Source organism: Macrotis lagotis, chromosome 8, assembly GCF_037893015.1.
Source record: "Macrotis lagotis isolate mMagLag1 chromosome 8, bilby.v1.9.chrom.fasta, whole genome shotgun sequence".
Lineage (NCBI taxonomy): Eukaryota > Metazoa > Chordata > Mammalia > Peramelemorphia > Peramelidae > Macrotis > Macrotis lagotis.
In genome coordinates this window covers 155665262-155684644 of record NC_133665.1, presented here as the reverse complement: position 1 = coordinate 155684644, position 19383 = coordinate 155665262, and positions in this window count along the sequence as shown.

The window sequence follows — 19383 nt, the reverse complement described above, 5'->3', positions numbered from 1 at the left end:
GTGCCACCTAGCCACCCCGAAAAGATATTTTAAAAGTGCTTTGTAAAACTTTACGGTCATAATGAAGTTAAGTAGATTAAAAAAACCTTTGCCCTTGTGAAACAACTTTACAGTTATCATTATTTTATCAAGTTTATTTACCTACAGATGAAAAATTTGTGGTCAAATCTATGCAATATTTCTTAATTTGTATCTTAAAATCTTTGTAGTTTTTTTGAAGCTAAATCAGCAAATAATTATGAAGCAGTCGTTCTATATTATGTATTTTTTCTTTGCTTCTAACATCATACTTTCAATTTCTAACCACTATTCAAGGTCCTCTTCAGATACCATCTCTTGTATTTGACTTTCAAGTAATCCATCATCTAGAAGTAATCACTCCCCTCAAGTCCTATACTTATTTTTTCCCAATTGCATTTTCAAAAGATAATACTTAACATCTAAATATATTTAGACATAGCAAGCCTTAATAAAAGAATTATTTTCTCCATTTTACAGACAAAGAAACTAAAGGTCATAAAATTGCCCAGAGGCATCTGGGTCTCTGACCTAAATGTTCTGAATCTTAATCAAATATTCTTTAAACTATACCATTTTCTGTTGTTATATACATTCATGTTCTTGTCCACTACACAATAAGCTTGAGGGAGACAAAGAAATGTATTTTTTTTAGTTTTTTCCATGATATTATATATAATATATGCTCAGTAAGTAGTAACCATAATAGCTAATATGTATATAATACCTACACTGTTTAAGGGACTGTACTAAGCACTTTATAAATAGAATTTCATTTAATCTTTATTACAACCCTGGGATATAGGGACTATTATGATTCCCATTTTACAGATGAAGAAACTGAGATAAATAGTATTAAAGAGACTTGCACAGTCACACAGATAATCAGTGTCTATGGGCATATTTTAATTCATGTCTTGTCTCTAGGTTCAGTATTCCATCCATTTTATCACCCAGTTACCTCAAAATAATTTATAATGAATATGTGGATGGATGAATAATAGAGCATCAGAGAGGATCTTAGTTTTTGAACTGGAAGTGGTCTAAGAGGTTATTTTTTATATTTACTATTTTATTTATTTGTTTTTTCCAACTACATGCAATAGTAGTTTTTACCTAACATTTTTTGCAATATTTTGAGTTTTATAATTTCCCTCCCCCCTTCCCTCTCCCCTTCTCCTGAGACAAAGCAATATTATATAGTCTCTACGTTTATAACCGTACTAAACATAGATCCATATTGATCATGTTGTGAGAGAAGTATCAGATCCAAACAGAAGAAAGAAAACATTAGAGGGGAACAAATGATATAATACATAAGAATGTATTAAAGATAATAAACTTTGGTGTTTATTTAAACTCCACAGTTCCTTCTCTGAATACAGATGCTTTTACCCCCCCCCCCCATCATAATTCTTTTAAAATTATCTATTGTACAGTCGAAATGAACAAGTCCATCATGGTTGATACACTCCATGTTGTTGTTAGTGTGTGTACAATGTTTTTCGTTTTTGTGCTCATTTCACTCACTATTAATTCATACAAACCTTTCTAGACTTCTCTGAAATCTTGACCCTCATGATTTCTTATAGAACAATAGTGTTCCATCGCATATTTTTACCACAATTTGTTCAACCCTTCCCCAATTGATGAACATCCCCTCAATTTCCAATTCTTTGCCACTACACAAAGAGCTTCTATAAAGAATTTTTACCCTTTTTCATGACCTCTTCAGGGTATAGACCCAGAAATGATATTGAGGATCAAAGGGTATGCACAGTTTTATTGCCATTTGGGGCATAATTCTAAATTGTTCTCCAGAAAGGTTGAATCGCTTCACAACTCCACCAATAATGCATTAATGTCCCAATTTTCCCACATCCCTTCCAACATTAATCATTATCCTTTCTAGTCATATTGGCCAATCTGATAGGTGTGAGATGGTACCTCAGAGATCTTTTAATTTTCTTTCTCTAATCAATAATGATTCAGAGTAATTTTTTCATCTGACTATAGATAACTTTGATTTCTTCAAATTAGAATTGCCTTCTCATATCCTTTGATTATTTATCAATTGGAAAAGGACTTTTTTATAAATTTGTCTTATTCTTGATATAATTTAGAAATGAGTCTGTGAGAAACATTAGTTGCAAAAATTGTTACCCAACTTACTATATTCCTTTTAATTTTGGTTGTAGTAGTTTATTTATGCAAAAGCTTTTCAATTTAATATACTCAAAATTATCCACTTGTTGTTATGATGTTCTATAACTTCTTTGGTCATGAACTGCTCTTCTTTCCATAGATCTGACGGGGAATTATTCCATGTTCTTTTAACTGGTGCATGATTATAACCTTTTATGTCTAAATCCTGCACCCATTTTGACCTTATCTTGGTATAGGGTGTGAGATGTTGGCCTATGTCTAACTTCTGCCATTCTATCTTCCAGTTTTCCAAACAATTTTTATCAAAGAGTTTGTCCTTATCTCAGAAGTCAAAATCTTTGGGATTTATCAAACCATAGTCATTACCATAGCCATTAAGTACTGTTTCTTTTACACCTAATCTGTTCCACTGATCCATCATAGCTTCTTAACCACTCAAACAGTTTTTATGACTCATGCTTTATAATATAATTTTAGATCTGGTCTGAACAGGCTGCCTTCCTTTGCATTTTTCCCTATTAATTCCCTTAATATTCTTGATCTTTTGTTCTTCCATATGAATTTAGTTACTCTTTTTTTCCTAGCTCACTAAAGGAAGTTTTTTGGAAATTTTATTGGTACAGCACTGAATGAGTAATTTAATTTAGGTAGAATTTTGATTTTTATTATATTAGCTCAACCTATTCACGAGTACTGATATTTACCCAGTTACTTAGATTTTCTTTTATTTGTGTGAAAAGTATTTTATAGTTGTTTTCATATTGTTTCTGAGTTTGTCTTAGCAGTTATGTTACCAAATATTTTATGTTGTCCATAGTTATTTTAAATGGGATTTATCTTTCTATCTCTTGCTACTGTATCTTGTTAGTAATATATAGAATTGCTGAGAATTTATGTGAGTATATTTTATATCCTGGAACTTCACTAAAATTGATGATTGTTTCCAGTAATTTTTAAGATGATTTTCTAGGATTCCCTAGGTATACTATCATATCATCTGCAGAGTGAAAGTTTTGTTTCTTCATTTCTGTTCTGATGTCTTCAACTTATTTTTCTTCACTTATTGTTAAAGTTAACACTTCTAATATTTTACTAAGTGGTGATATATATATATATATATATGTATGTATATATACATATATATATATATATATATATATATACATACACACACACACACACACACACACACACACACACACACACACATATATATATATATACAGCTGGGCAAAATAGTTCCAAAATAGTATGTAAATTTCCTCCTCATTTGTGGTGAATTCACCTTTTCCATTTTTGATACTGGTAATTTGGTTTTCTTTTTTTTTAATTAAATTAGCCAAAGTTTTATCTATTTTATTGTTTTTCCCCCAAAAACCAACTCTTGATTTATTTATTAGCTCAATAGATTTTTATGGCTTTCAATTTTATTAATTTCACCTTTAATTTTCATTTCATATTTAATTGAAGATTTTTAATTTTTTTCTCTTACATTTTTAGCTGCATGCTCAGTTCATTGATCTCTTCTTTTTTGATTCATATAAGGCATTTAAATACAATATATTTCCCCTAATTATTGCTTTGGCTGTATCACATAAGTTTTTACATGTTGTCTCATTATTGTCATTATTAATTCTTTCTATCATTTCTTGTTTGATTCACTCATTCTTTAAAATGGGGTTATTTAGTTTCCAATTAGTTTTAGGTCTATCTCTTCATGGTCTTTTATTGCATCTGATTTTTATTGCATCATGATCTGAAAAGTAGGCATTCAATATTTCTTTCTGCATGTGATTATGAGGCCTTTATGCCCTAATATATAGTTAATCTTGTGTAGGTTCCATTTACCACAGGAAAAAAGCTATATTCTTTTCTATACCTATTCAACTTTTTCAAGAGGTTATCAAATCTATGTTTTCTAGCATTCTGTTCACTTCCTTAACTTTCTTCTTGTTTATTTTATGATTAGACTTACCTAATTCTGAGAGAGGATGGTTGAGTTACCCCACCAGTAGAGTTTTGCTTTCTATGCCTTTCTTTAATTCATTGAACTTCTACTCTAAGAATATCGTTGCTATATTGCTTGGTGTTACATGTTTAGAACTGAAATTACTTCATTATCTATTGTACCCTTTAGTAGTATATATATTTTCCTTCCTTATACCTTTTAAAGGGATCTATTTTTGTAATTGCCTTGTCTGAGATAAGGATTGCTACTCTGCTTTTTTCACTTCAGCTGAAGGATAATATGTTCTGCTCTAGCCTTTTACCTATAATCTGTTCGTATCTCTATGCTTCAAATTTGTTTCTTGTAAGCAGAATATTGTGAGATTTTAATCCACTGTGGTATCCACTCTTATTTTATGGGAGACTTCTTTCCATTCACAATCAAAGTTATATTTTACTAATTCTTTATACCCTCCATGCTATCTCCTCTCTCTACTTTTCCCTCCTTTCACATTATTCCTCCACCCCAGTGTTTTGCTTCTGAGTACCACCACCCTCAATGTGTTGCCCCCTTCTATCCATCACTCCATTTCCTTTCCTCTTTCAGTTTACCCCTTCTTCCTTTCCTCCCTTCTGTCAGTCCCTTCTCTCTCCCTTTTCTCCTCCTAATATTTGAAAGGTAAAATAAATTTCTAAACTCAACTGAGTGTATATGTTAATCTGCCTTTGAACCAAATTCGATAACAGTAAGGTTTAGGTGGTTCACACCTCTTCCCTTCTTTCCCTCTCTTGCAATAGGTCCTTTGCATCTCTTCATGTGATATAATTTATGCATTCTACTGCCCCCTTCCTCCTGTCTCTTTAAAGTCCCCCCCCCCCAGCCTTTTTTAATGCCCTAAATCTTTTTTAAATCATTTCATCTAAGTTATGGACATACCATGAATGCCCATACCCTCAAACTAATTATATTCCCTCAGACTAATTATATTCCCTCTAATAGAATTACAGTTCTCAATAGTTATGAGAATCTTTCTCCCAGGTAGGGAAACAACCAGTTTAATCTTATTGGATAGCCAGTCTTTTTCTTTTCGTCTATTTGTGTTTTCATTTGTGTCTTGAATCTTCTGTTTTAAGATCAAATTCTCTGTTCAGCTTTGGTCTTTTCACCAGGAAAGTTGAGAATTGCCTATTTTATTAAATGTCCATCTTTTCCCCTGAAAGAGAAGGTTCAGTTTGGCTAGATAGATCATTCTTGATTGTAATGCTACTCCCTTGCTCTTCACAATATAATATTCCAAACCTTTCTCCTTAACTACATCCTGAAGAATACTACCCAGGCTCTTTTATTCATCAAGATTTTAAAGTAGTACTATGATTTTAAAATTGTCTCTCCCTGGGGCAGTTAGGTGGTTTGGTAAATAGAACACCAGTCCTGGATTCAGGAGGACCTGAGTTCAAATCTGGCTTCAAACACATAATACTTACTTAGCTGTGTGACCTTGGGAAACACTTAGCCCCATCACCTTACAAAATAGATAAATAAATAAATTAATAGTTTATCCCTATTTTCCAGGTCCATTTTTTTATCAATGAAATATTTTGCATTTTATTCTATATTCTCTCTCTCTCTCTCTCTCTCTCTCTCTCTCTCTCTCTCTTTCTCTCTTTATTTTGTTTAACAGATTCTTGGTGTCTCATGAAGTCATTAGTTTCTACTAGTCCCAATCTATTTTTCAGGGAAGTTCTTTTTTAGCTTTTACATCTCCTTTTCCATTGGGTCAATTCTATTTATAAAGGAGTTGTTTTCTTTTTCCATTTGCCCCATTGAGTTTTTGAGGGAATTATTTTCTTTTTATTTTTGTTCAATTATAGTTTTAAAGGAATTGTTTTCTCATGTTTTTTTGTTGTAAGATGTTAATTTCCTTTTGTGTTTCTTTTCCCATTTTTTCCATTGATTTTTAAATTCCCTCCTGATATCTTCTAAAAAGTCTTTTTGGGCTGGAGCTCAATTCATATTCTCCTCTGAAACTACTCACATAGCATTCCTTCTGCCTTCCTTTTCTGAGCTAGTAGCCTAATCTCCAAGGTAACATTCTATAGACTGCTTTTTGCTGACCTTTCTTTGTTTTTGGTATTTGTTATGCTTCCTCCCCTCTTGAGTTGGGGAAGGGGCTGGCTAGCAGACCTGCAAGTGCAGGCCCCTAGAGTCCTTTTTTACAGAAATTAGAAGCTCTAGGTGGTTACTCAGTGGACAAACCGGGAAGGAACACCAGAAGTTTTCTCTGGATTGTCTCTGTTGGGGGTGTCAGTGGCCCACTCCCTAGGCCCAGGTCTGGATGCAGTCTGCTTCATACAGCCCAACTGCTGAACTGGTTTTCAGGACTGGAAATGTCAGATGGTCTCCCTGGATAATAAGTGCTGAAGAAGTCCTGCCATTCACACTTGGGGTCTGGGGAAAGGTGTGAACACCTGGGACTGTTTCTATGTTTGTATTTTAGAGCTCCAGGCCCTCCCACAAGAATGCTGGGGGTCCTCTGGGAACATCATGGCTTGTGCTTTCACATCTAAGGATTGCATCAGTTTCCAAGCTGAGTATCTTAGGTTAGGCCCCTGACTTTACCTTGCTGCCCATGTGCTGAGATTTACCTATCTGCTCTGGACCTGGCCATGCTCCCTTGTGACAGAATTTGCTGAAAGATGGACCCCTCTGCTCTTTTGTGGGTTCTGTTACTCCAAAATCTGTTAAGAGTCTTGATCCATGTCGGTTCTGAGGGAAAGCCAGGAATGTTTAAAACAATGCCAGGTTTCTGTGTGCCTTCTTGCCTGGAAGTTGACCTTAGAGGTCCTTTATTCAAAACCACTTATTTCATAAAGGATGAAATTGAGGCTCAGAGAGATTAATTTTACCACCCCAGGGTCACACAGCTGGCATGTGTCAGAAGCAAGATTTGAACCCTTAATCTTGACTCTAAGTCCTGCTGCACGATGCTTCCTATGAAGAATTAAGCTTGTTAAAAAAAATGTACCAAGCAGTAAATCATTAAAACACTGGATCATTAGATCATATGTCTGGATCTTGAAAGAACATTATAATACTTCTAATCCAACCCTTTGATATTATGGATGAAGAGACTGAGGCTCAGAGTAGATAAATTACCTGCTTGGAAATCATACAACCAGTAAACAGCTGAAGCAGAATTGTAAATCTGTTCTATTAAATGCTAAGGTTAATTGCAACATTTTCTCAGTAAATAATGATACTTTGGGCCCCAAAAGTGACAGGGTTGAATCATAGAATAGTAAAGTAGATGGAATGACAATTAACATCTATTCTAACTCATACCCAAAATAGGCATCTCTTCTACAATATCTCTAACAGTAAACAATGAGATTCTGACTAAAGACAATCAGATATGGCCCACCCCCCATAACACACTGAGAAGACACTGACTTTAGAGAGAAGATATTGGTTTATTTTTAAGGAACGCCATTATCTACTAGTATGATTTAGGGCAAGAGGAAACTTGCTGGGCTACAGTTTGTTTACATGCAAAATGAGTTTGAAATAGATAACCTTTCATTGGACTTTTAATTTTAAATGCTTTGATGATCCTGTCTTCTTTATAATTTCCACTTTTTGATTCCATTCTTCTCTACCACCAAGAAAAATAAATTTAAATCTCTTTCATCTGATGATACCTTCAAATATTCAAGCATAGCTTACAAATGTTCTTAAAATGTTTTCTTCTTCAAAATAAAAATCCCTAATTCCATAATCTCTTCTTTTTAAGAAAATAATTTAATTTCTTCATTATTTTCATTACCTTTCTCTGGATACATTCCAATTGTTCCACATACTTTCTCAAATATACTATTCAGGACTAAATGTAATATTCTACATGCAGACTCAGTTGCACATAGATGTTTCTATAACCTCCATGATTGGGGTATAGTATTTCTAATAGAATTGTCTAAGATTCTAATTATGATATTATATATTTCTGTTTCAATACTTTCATTTGATATGCACAAACAGATTTAGAGGGAATTGAAAAGAGATAGATGCAAAAGCTTATATTTGGTCAAAAGTAGAGTTGATGCAAATACAAAATTGGGGTGAAATGAATAGATGAAAGTTTTGCAAAAAAAACAGTTATGGTATGGTTGGAGGGGTCTGAATAGTTAATGTTTTGAAAGCTTAATAGATACTATGGTTACATAGTAGGGAGATTATTGTATGTGAAATCAGGAAAGATCTAAGTTTATATCACACCCCTAACTTGCGTAGTTTGTCCATTGGCAAGTCATAGAATCTCAGAGTCTCAGTACTTTAACTTATAAACTGAGGATGATAGACCCTCTCTCATAATTGAGGAAGAGGCAGCATGCAGTCAAAAAGTCACATCCTTGCTCATCAATTTAAGAATCTTCTGCAAGTTGTTTCTTTCTATCATTTCCCTTTATCGACATTACTGCTTCCAATGTCTCCTTTCTTCTATTTGGAATAGAATTTATTTAAATTTTTTACTTGGTATTTACATTTCCCCCATTCTCAAAAGGAATCCAACATAGAAATATCAAACTTTTCAATTCCTGCCTTTGGTAAATTGCCCAAAGAACCAGTAATTGTGATAACAATAAAAGTCATCCCTCTTACTCAGTTAAACCACTCAATGCTATTCATGACACCATGCTTATCCAAATCTTGTATAGTGGATGATGGTCTCATGATTTCTCAGACACCAGTGAGTGAAACAAAGTTGTGTCCTTGTTTCCATGCTTTTTTGCATGATGTTTTCTTTTTTGTTATCTTCACCGAGGATGCACATGCAGCACCAAGAATAGCTACCACAGTGATGGCAAATTCTTCACCTTGAAAAGGCTACGAGCCAACACCAAAATATTGGGACTGTTGTTGCATGATTTTCTATTTGTGGATGATTGTACTCTCAATAAAACCTCTCAAGTTGAGATTTAACAAAGTATGGATCAATTCTCTACTGTTGGTACTAACTTTGGTTTAACAATTAACACCAAGAAAGCCCAGGTGCTCCATCAGCCAGCACCCCACCATCTATATATAGAACCATAAATTATAGAAAATAGATCAGTTCTGAAAAGTTTACTTATTTTGGTAGTATACTTTCTAGGGTGGTCCACATTAAAAATGAGGTTGACACATATTTGCAGAACCCCTTCAGTGTTTAGGAGGCTTCAAAAGTAAGTGTGGGAAAGAAGAAATATTAGACTCACTACTAAACTGAAGGTCTACAAGCCTTTCAGCTGTCTTCATTGTATGCCTGTGAAACCTGGACAATCTACCAAAGATTTGCTAGAAACTGAATCGCTTTCATTTAGATTGTCTTAGGAAGATTCTGAAGATCACCTGGCAGGAGAAGACACCCAGCCATTGAGATCTATTCTCGATCTAAACTCCTAAAGCAATCAAATGTTATTAAAGAAAATGCAACCTGGATGGACTTGCCACATTTTTCAAATTATTGCCAAATGTACCCTTGTCAAAAGTCTATTTTCTGGGTAATTCTCACAGGACAAGCACTTACAGGGGTCAGAGAAAGCAATACAAGGACACTGAAAGTGACACAGGACCACCCTGACCAGTGTGCCCTCCTCAGAGAGGGTGCTGTGCTCTATGAGCAAGGCAAAATGGAAGCAGTTCAAAGGAAACCTGAGGTGTGCAAGGTTAAAGAACACATAGGAGGTCACAGGGTCTATTTGTGCCCAATCTGTAGTAGAGCATTCTGAGTTCCTATTGTTCTGATTAGTCACAGTTGTTCACACTGCAACTTGTGTCTGGCTGTGATGTCATTTTGATCTTCAGTAATGAAGGACAAGACTCAATAAACTTTGAAAATGAAAACAAACATAACTCCTATTAACATGCCTGAGAAAGATGAGATAATGGTAATTCCTTCTGAGTTTCCCTTTTAAGAGGGCAGGACTTTTTCACATAAGAAACTAAAATGTGTGTGATTTGTACTGACCTTGAGAAGAATAAAAAAATGTTAAATAACAAAGCAATAGGTAATTCTTAGATTTTTTTTTCAGGTCCTACTTTTTAAAACAATTTATTTATTTATTTTCATCCATATGCACCCATATTTTTAAATAACAAAATTTCCCTCCACCCCCCCCCCGTTCCCAACCCCTCCCCTCAGTAGTAAACACATTAGCATTACCCACATATATTTTGATAGATATGTTTTCAATTTAGTAATTTTTGAAAAAAGGAATTAGGATTAAAGGAGAGGTACATAAGGGATAATTTTTATAAAGTGTTCATCCGATTCTGAAGTGTTGTTCTTTTTTGTGTATATTTTGATTTGTTTCACTTTTCTTCCTCAGGATGGGTATAATATAGCCCACAGCCAGTCAAATACAGTTATCCTAACTCTGTCTCTCTGTCTGTCTGTCTGTCTGTCTGTCTGTCTGTCTGTCTGTCTGTCTGTCTCTCTCTCTCTCTCTCTCTCTCTCTCTCTCTCTCTCTGAACAGCTGAGAGGAGTTGCTTCTATCAAAGTTGTTCAACTCACAATGTTGTTGTTGATGTATGCACTGCTCTCTTGCTTCTACTCCCTTCATTCAGCATCTGATACTGTAAGTCACTCCATGCTTCTCAAGTCCAAACATTTATGGTTTCTTAAAGAACAATAGTATTCTCTGGTATTCATGTGCCATAACTTGTTTAGCCATTCCCCAACTGATGGACATATCTTCAATTTCCAATTCTTTGCCACTACAGAAAGAGCTGTATGAATTTTTTGGAACATGTAGGATTTTTCCTTTCTTTTAATAATTTCTGTTGGATATAGACCTAGATTTAGAATTGCGGGGTCAAAGGAAATGAAAATACTTATTGCTCTTTGAGCATAGTTCCATATTGTTCTCCAGAAAGATTGCAACCTTCCACAACTCCACCAGCACAACATCAATGTCCCAGTCCTCCCACAACCTCTCCAGCATTGAACATTTTCCCTTTTTCTCATCTTGGTCAATCCGATAGGTGTGAGGTGATTCCTCACTGATGTTTTAATTTGCCTTCTCTGATCAATAGTGATTTGGAGCATTTTTTCATATGACTATATATAGCTTTAATTTCTTCATTTGAAAATTGTCTGTTCATATCCTTTGACCATTATCAATTGGGGAATGACTTGTGATCTTATCATTTTAGTTTTAGTTTTTGCAAGGCAATGAGGCTAAGTGACTTGCCAAAGGTCACACAGCTAAGTTATTATTAAGTGTCTGAGGCCAGATTTGAACTCAGGTCCTCTTGACTCCAGGGTCGGTGCTCTATCCACTGAACCACCTAGATGCCTGATCTTATAAAGCTCTCTATATATTTTAGAAATGAGAGCTTTGTCAGAACTCCAAGTTGTGAAGATTGTTTCCCAGCTTTCTTCTTTCCTTCTAATTTTGGCAGAATTTATTTTATTAGTTCAAAAATAATTTAATTTAATATAGTCAAAATCATTCATTTTGCAGTTTATAATGTTAATCCTTAGATTTCAAAAGATTTAGCTTGTGTTTCATACATTGTCTTTTGAATTGAAACATTTAGAAAACTGTTGGATTAGCATGGTACCATACACAAACAAATAATCCTAGTCTCTTAAGGCCATACTCTTACCTTAAATTATCATGTTCTAGTCTAGGTTATTATTATTTTATGTGAATCTTTTATCATTTTAAAAAATTAATAAACATTTATATATTTCTGCTTTTCATGTGCCCTTGTCCTCCCAAATTATAAGAAATAAATGTAAATCTTTGAAAGAGATTTAGATTTCATATCTATCTCTTAAAAATCTATGAGTCTTTATCTCATTACCTTTCTGTTAGGTATTAGCAGCATATTTATAATATAAATTATCATGATTCATCATTTTGTTCATCAGAATAGTTAGAATTTTGAAAGTTGATTCTCTTCAAGTTATACTTTTTACACTCTAGACTTACTCTATCATACTACAGAAGTCTCCTCAAAACAGAAGTTCATTCTGCCCCTCGAATTAAACTTCTCAAAATCCTTCCCCTGATTGGTGTTTCTCTCCAAATCTACATTTTAAGGAAAATACTCAGGCCAGTTATATCTTCATTTTTCTCCATTTTCCACTTCAGACGTCCATGACTTTCTCCACTATACAACAATTCTCACTCCCCAATACCTCATTTCCCTTCAATAGAAAGTAGGAACCTTGAGTTCACAAATTATTTTTTCCTTGTATTTGTATTCATATTTTATTAAGACAGTCCTGGAGGAATAGCAAATACTTAATAAATACTTATTAGTTTCACTTGATTAGTTTTTCTTTATGGTATAGTTTTATTTCAGAAATTATTGTCTTGCTGCTACTCATTTCACAATGCATCAATTCCTACAAATCTTCCTGGATTTCTCTGAATACCTCTTATCACTTTTTAGACCACTATCATGTTCATATTCCAAAATTTGTTTGGCCATAACTCAAATGACCAACAGTTTTGAGATCTTTCTTTAGTTTCATCATCACTTAAAGTATGTTAGAATTAGTGTTTCAATATATGGCTATTGGCCTGAATTATCATATAATTTCCTTCAACTATCTTATTTTCCATGGGAGGAAAAAAAAAAACAATACTCAGGCAACCTTTTCTAATGATCAATTCTATCTCACCGTTTACGTTTGGGAAATACTTATAACAGTGGGGGGACTTCAAAGTGGTATCCTCATTCTTGAAGGCAAGCTGTAAGTAAACACAAGTAAATTAAAGAAAGTTACTCATCATTTTTCTACACTTTTTCCTTTTTAGTTCAATTTTGAGATGCTCAGCTTTCATTTTTTCTATGAATATTAATGTTTCTCTAGTAGGAGAAAACTTTTGTATAGCTATATTGTTTTTTTCCTAGGCATTTTTGGGGAGTAGGGGAGGAATTCTTTTATAGTTGTCTGCATTCCTATTTGTGGCCTGAGATTTAGTTTGTGTTTAAGTAGTGTGATTTTAGCTTTTTTTTTAAATGTGCATGTCAATCCATTTTCTGTCAGACAGAGAAATAGTTTATGATTTTCTGCTGAGTATTCCCTTAAGGAGGTTCTATCCTGAAGATTTCTATAATAGGAAATATTATGGATTTTGACTTCCTTGGCAGGATTCACATATCTTTGGTAAACAGACTCTGTATTTACATATGGTCTCTGTAATGGGGGTACCTTTTCCCCAAAATAAAATCAGACTGGGTTCCTAAAGAACTTCATCTGGATAGTATCTTTTTCTGAGCACGTTTCTATACGTAAACTAATAAGGAAGACAACCCTTTCCCCAAAGAATTGGCTATTTTTGATTTTCTATTTGATTTTATTATAACATTACCTGGACATGATTCGAAATGGGTTGGTACCAGTTCAATGCCTCATCTGATCCTATAGTTGCTACTAGTCTACATGGATTCATGTTCCTTTAAAATTTAGGTAAAAATAAAAGGTTCTAACTTTTTTATCACTGAATTAAATATAACAATAAAAAATAGAATTTGTGTTATTGGTTGTGACTACAGGCCCACTTGGCACAAAGAGACCAAAAGCAATACTCATGATTTATATGGAAAACATCTAATTTTGAGGATTTAATTTACTACCACATTTATTGTCATTAACTCTTATGGAAGAGGAGAATTGAAATTTGATTTTTTGGGGGAGACTTTCAGAAAGACTATGACTTTTGAATATATCTTGTTTATATAAAATAATTCTAATGAATGAATTACTTTAAAGATTGCAAAATAGTTTCTTCACAAAACCTTAAGAGACAGTGAAATATCATCATCTTCCTAACTGAAGAAAATGGGGCACAGAACAAGCAACTTGTTCAAGGTCAAACGATTGGGGATTCACAGTGAGAAATCACACCTATGTGCTAATTCTGTGTCTCATTTGATTTTTCAAATCTTGTTGTTTCTTCCTTGAACAATTTTCAAAAATTTCTATTCTCTATGCTCATACTGCCTTCACCATAGTTCAACTTTTCATTGTCTCTAGCCTAGTCTATTGTAGCCTGATGAAGTGAGGCCCAAAGAATAAGCCACTTGTTTCATCTCATCCCTCCTCAATTTCTCCACTATATCATTGTGAAAATATTTTTTTGTCTAAAAGTGCAGAACAGACAAAGTTACTCACTAACTCATTAAATTCTTAAGATTGCCTTGTCCGTGCAGAATCACAAATAGAATCTTTTCTTTAGCTTTTAAAAGACTTAACAGTCAGCCCCTAACCTACCTTGTGTCTTCCTCAATTATCTGATCTTTAATACAGGAATAATGAGAACCCCTATCACCCAAGAACCCAATAAAAATCAAAAGAAGTCATATTTACAAATATTTAACATTGTGTCTACAATATAGTGTTTAATCATTTTTTTCTCTTTTTCCTTCCTTCTGGTGGTACAGTGAATAGAATATCAAGCTTGGAGTCTATGGAGGATGTGTCCAGTTTAAATCTGACCTCAGGAACTTACTAGCTATACAACTCTAGGCAAATAATTGATCTCTGTTTCCCTCAGTTTCCTCAAGTGAAAAGTCAAGATAATAATTTCACTTAATTATTGGAGTTGTTTTTGAGGATACATATATATATATGTATACATATATATATATATATATATATATATATATATATATGTATGTATTCTTCTCTCCTTACCTCCTCTCTTCTTTTCTCTGTTAGTCCTTCTCTTCCTCCCTCCTATCTCCTTTCTTCTCTTCCTTTTCCTTTTTCCCTCTTCCTTATTCCTCTCTCTCTTATGTATTCTTCTCTCCTTGACTCCTCTCTTCTTTTCTCCTTGTTAATTCCTTCTCTTCCTTCTTCGTACCTCCTTTCCTCTCTTCCCCTCCCCTTTCTCACTTCTTTATTCCTTAATTTCTCAACTAACACTTTATCTTCCTTTTCTTCTTTCTGTCTTTTTCCTCTCTCCCCCTCCTTTTTTTCTTTCCTTTCTGATTTTATTCTACATTGCTCTCCATCCCACATGTTACAATCCCCAAACACTGCCTTCTTATTTTTCCTCTCTATGCATCATCTCCACAGTTTTGCATCTGTTTATATCCAAAGTCTAGAAACTTTTCCACTTCACCTCCATGTCTTAGGACCCTTGTTTCAAAATACTCCTTATGTTCTCTATTCTACATCAACCTCATGCTGATCTCTATCTGTACCTCCAGTTGCTAATGCATTATAAAGTAAAATTGACCCTGTGTGTCACACACACACACACACACACACACACACAGACACACAAACACGAATTCTTCCCTGATATGATACACTTTTAAGACAGGACAGTTTACCTTTTTTTGTCTTAATTGTGGTCATCTAAGTATTCATTTTTGACCAATGTGTTATATTGTCACCCCCACACACACACACACACACACACACACACACTTACAGAAGTTCCTGGCACTTTAATCCTTAATATATGTTTATTGAATGACTTTCAAAAAAACATCAGAACAACCTTACTTCAAATCGCATCCAAAAGTTACCCTCTACAAGATGCTTTTTCTGAATCTTCTTAATGGTATCTTCCTTCTACTGGTTATTTCCAGTTTATCCTGTATATAGCATGTCTAAATATTTTTGTTGGCCCATTGTCATCCATACCTGATAATATTTATTGACTGACTATAGTAATCATAAAGTCATTTTAACCTGATTTTTTCATCCCTCAAAACACATTTTTTAACTTTGTTATATTAAAAATGTTGATAGATTACATTCTGATCTGTAGTATTAGCAAATGGATTGGATAATAAATTAATCAATGTGTTAATATATTCTTAGGTGAAAATATATGCAAAATTGAATCAGTGCACATGCTTTGCCTCATCAAAATTTCTCTTCTTTCCTCTTAAACAACATTTTCATAGAAAAAGTAATATTTAGCACTGAAAAAATAACTCAAATAATAACCATGCTTGAGTTGACATGTTCTTACTGAACAGTGTGCATCTTTCTGAATTTTCAAAGTTCTAGCTCTTAAAATCAACAACTTTAGCTAGGTTTGGGCTTTTTCGGAGTCTTTGGTGTTAAAGAGAGAATACAAAATTATGTGATGGAAGACTGTTGCAAAAGAAAACTTTCTTTTATTGTCTAACATCTTTCAAATCAACAGAGATTGTGTTTGTGCAATTTTCTGAACTGGAGAACTTTAAGGCAATGAATATCTAGTAACTGGTTTTCCATTTGCATGACATGCTAGAAAGATAAGCAATATGAATTAAAAAATTAAAATAATAGATTCAAAACATTTATGGAAAAGTATGCTATAGTTAGAGTATTTCAATGGTTTCTGAATTTCTTGTTAAAAAAAGTTGAAGTTGGCTAAGCAATCTCTTTTTTGTTCTGATAGTCAATAATCAATCTTCCCTCGAGGAAATTCACTTTCTTTTCCCTTAAGGGTACCTTTCCTTCTAACTTCCCTATGGGACCTGGGTGGTACAATGGATAAAACACTGGTCCTGAAGTCAGGAGGACCTGAATTCAAATTTGACCTCAGGCACTGACTAGCTGGATAACCTTGGGCAAATCTCAGAACACTGATTGCCTAGCATCCAGGGCCATAGCCAATTGTCCTTATTCATATCTGGTCACTGGACCAAGATGATTCTGGAGGAGAAAGTGAGGTTGGTGACTTACCACAGCACCCCCTCACTCAAATCTAATTCACTTTCTTGTCATGGCTTTACCTCACAGATTCTATTGTCTTCTTCAAGAATGAAGGACAAACATCATCAATGTTGAGTGTACCATCATTTTTCAGAGAGATTCACAACCCCTTCCAGGAAAACAACTGTCATTAGTTCTAGTTCAGACCCTTGTTATTTCAGACCCAGTAGAAGGCAACACTTTCTAAAGTGATCCCCATGTCTTTTAGGTCTCTTCTATTCCATTCATCAACTTGAAATGGGCAAATTTGAGCATAGCACTCTCTGTTCAAGAAGCATCATTGACTTTCCATTTCCTTTAGGGAAAAAATAAATAAATCAACCTCCTCTTTCTGACTTTTATAATAAAATAATAAAAAAAAAACTTTCACAATTTTTCTCCCAGTCTATTTTTCTAGATTAATAGCAAATTAATTGATTTATAAGCTTTATAATCCAACTAAATTGCTATTTCTTCTAAACAGCTTTCCTACTTCTATGTTTTTGCCCAGGCTATGTCAGACACCTGACCTTATAGACTGGAATTCATTTCTACATCACTTATGAATCACTTCTCTTTTGTAAGCACCTCTCTTGTACTACTGGAACTCATCTACCTACCTTCCTACCTACCTCCTTATCTACCTACCTACCTGCCTACCTACTTACATACTTATCTACCTACCTACCTACCTATCTAAGATATCTATCTATCTGTCTATCTATCTATCTATCTACTCAATCAGTTGTCTGTGAATTTGCAGTAACCTCATCCACCTCAATAGAATAAAAGTTCCTTGAGGGGAATTTAGATATTTTTCTTCTATTCTTATTACTAACATCATGTCTTACATTCAATTTTTTCTACTTTTCATCCTATGCATAATTGTTATTGAATAGAAATAAACAAATGGTCTCTGTAATCTGATCAATTTAGGGAAATTATATTCAAAACCATTTGTTAAGTACTGTGGAAACCTACAAATTCAGTCAGGTTTCGGAGTTATTCATTTTTTCACTTTGTATCTGTCTCTCTAGGCATTGAAATAGGCTTTATGAGAAGGAAGTAGGGGGTTTATAGAAAACATTATTATAGTATGTTATTATAGCAGATTCTCTTAGATAGCATAGTCTTTATCTAAGATCTTAGCCCCATCTTAGTTCATCCTAATTTACATTTAAAAGCAGCAAGCATAGTTGACCTGTATTATAAACTCTCCTAATAGTGGTGAACTATGACAACTTTCTGAAAACTCATTGATTTATGATATAATTGTCCCAAGTTTCTGTTTCAATTTGACCATAGTGATCTAGCCATAATTTGCTTCCTGGTTGAGTGACTCTAATGATATGAATCCAACTTGGTCCTAGCTCAAGAGAATTTTTATCAGAAACTACAGTGTTATATAACTGACAGCATACAAATTCTTTTGCCTCTTTCTTTGTATTCTCAAGGTTTCTAGCAACTGTATTAAAAAGAAATAATTCTTCCTAAAAGCAAATAATAAATAGAATCAATTATCAAGAGTAATGGATAAGCCAAAATGGGCTGGTAGGGTTTTGCATCACTTCCCATTGAAATAATTTTTTGTACTTCACTTACCCCATTCTATTCCCTTAATGTTTTCTCTTCTTTACTAAGTGAGTTTGTATATAGTTATTTGCCCCATATACACACACATATATTCTATATGTCTATGTGTATATTTATATATGTAGATAAATGCATACATATATGTGTATATATATATATATATATATATATATATATATATGTAATTCTACCATATTTATTTTAACTGATTTGATCTCACAAAGTGGAGTTCTTGTGAATCCATGCCCAATATCCTTTTCAAGTGCCTCTAATGCCTCAGTCTACTCTTCAAATGCCATGTCAATACAGTATTTTTAAAAATTATTTAATTTTCCCCTTTTCCTCGCACCTCTTCCCCCTTTACAGTAAAAAGTTAAGAAATATGCAAAGTTAACATATTTCCCCATTCTTCTTGTCTAAAAATGTATTTTTAATTCTATATATTGAGTCCATCACTTCTTTGTCAAAAGGAGAATAATATTCCTAACAAATAAGTGTTGGATTGTGCTATACATATATTTTTATGTGTATGCTGCACAGCTATATATAATACTTGTCAATACATCAGTGAGCTATGACTGTGTCTATCTGCTATTTCCCTCCAGCAATGTAAATTACATCTCTTTTATAAGTCAGTAGCTAGCCTCAGGGATTTGTCTAAGACTCTGAGAATGTAAGTAAAATAGCCTATTGTAATTCATAGCTATTAAGTGCTAGTCACACAATCAGTAAGTTTGTATTAAAGCACCTAGTGTGTGTCTGATACTATGCAAAGTACTGGAAATACCAAAAAAAAATAAAATAAAAACCTTATCTCTACCTTCAAAGAAATGACAGTTAATTGGGGATACAACAAGAACCACAAAGAAGCCAAAGATAAGTAAATAGGACATAATTCAAAAAGAGAAGATGCTAGTCTTAACCAAGGTTGGATAAAGCTTCTTGAAAAAGATGCATTTA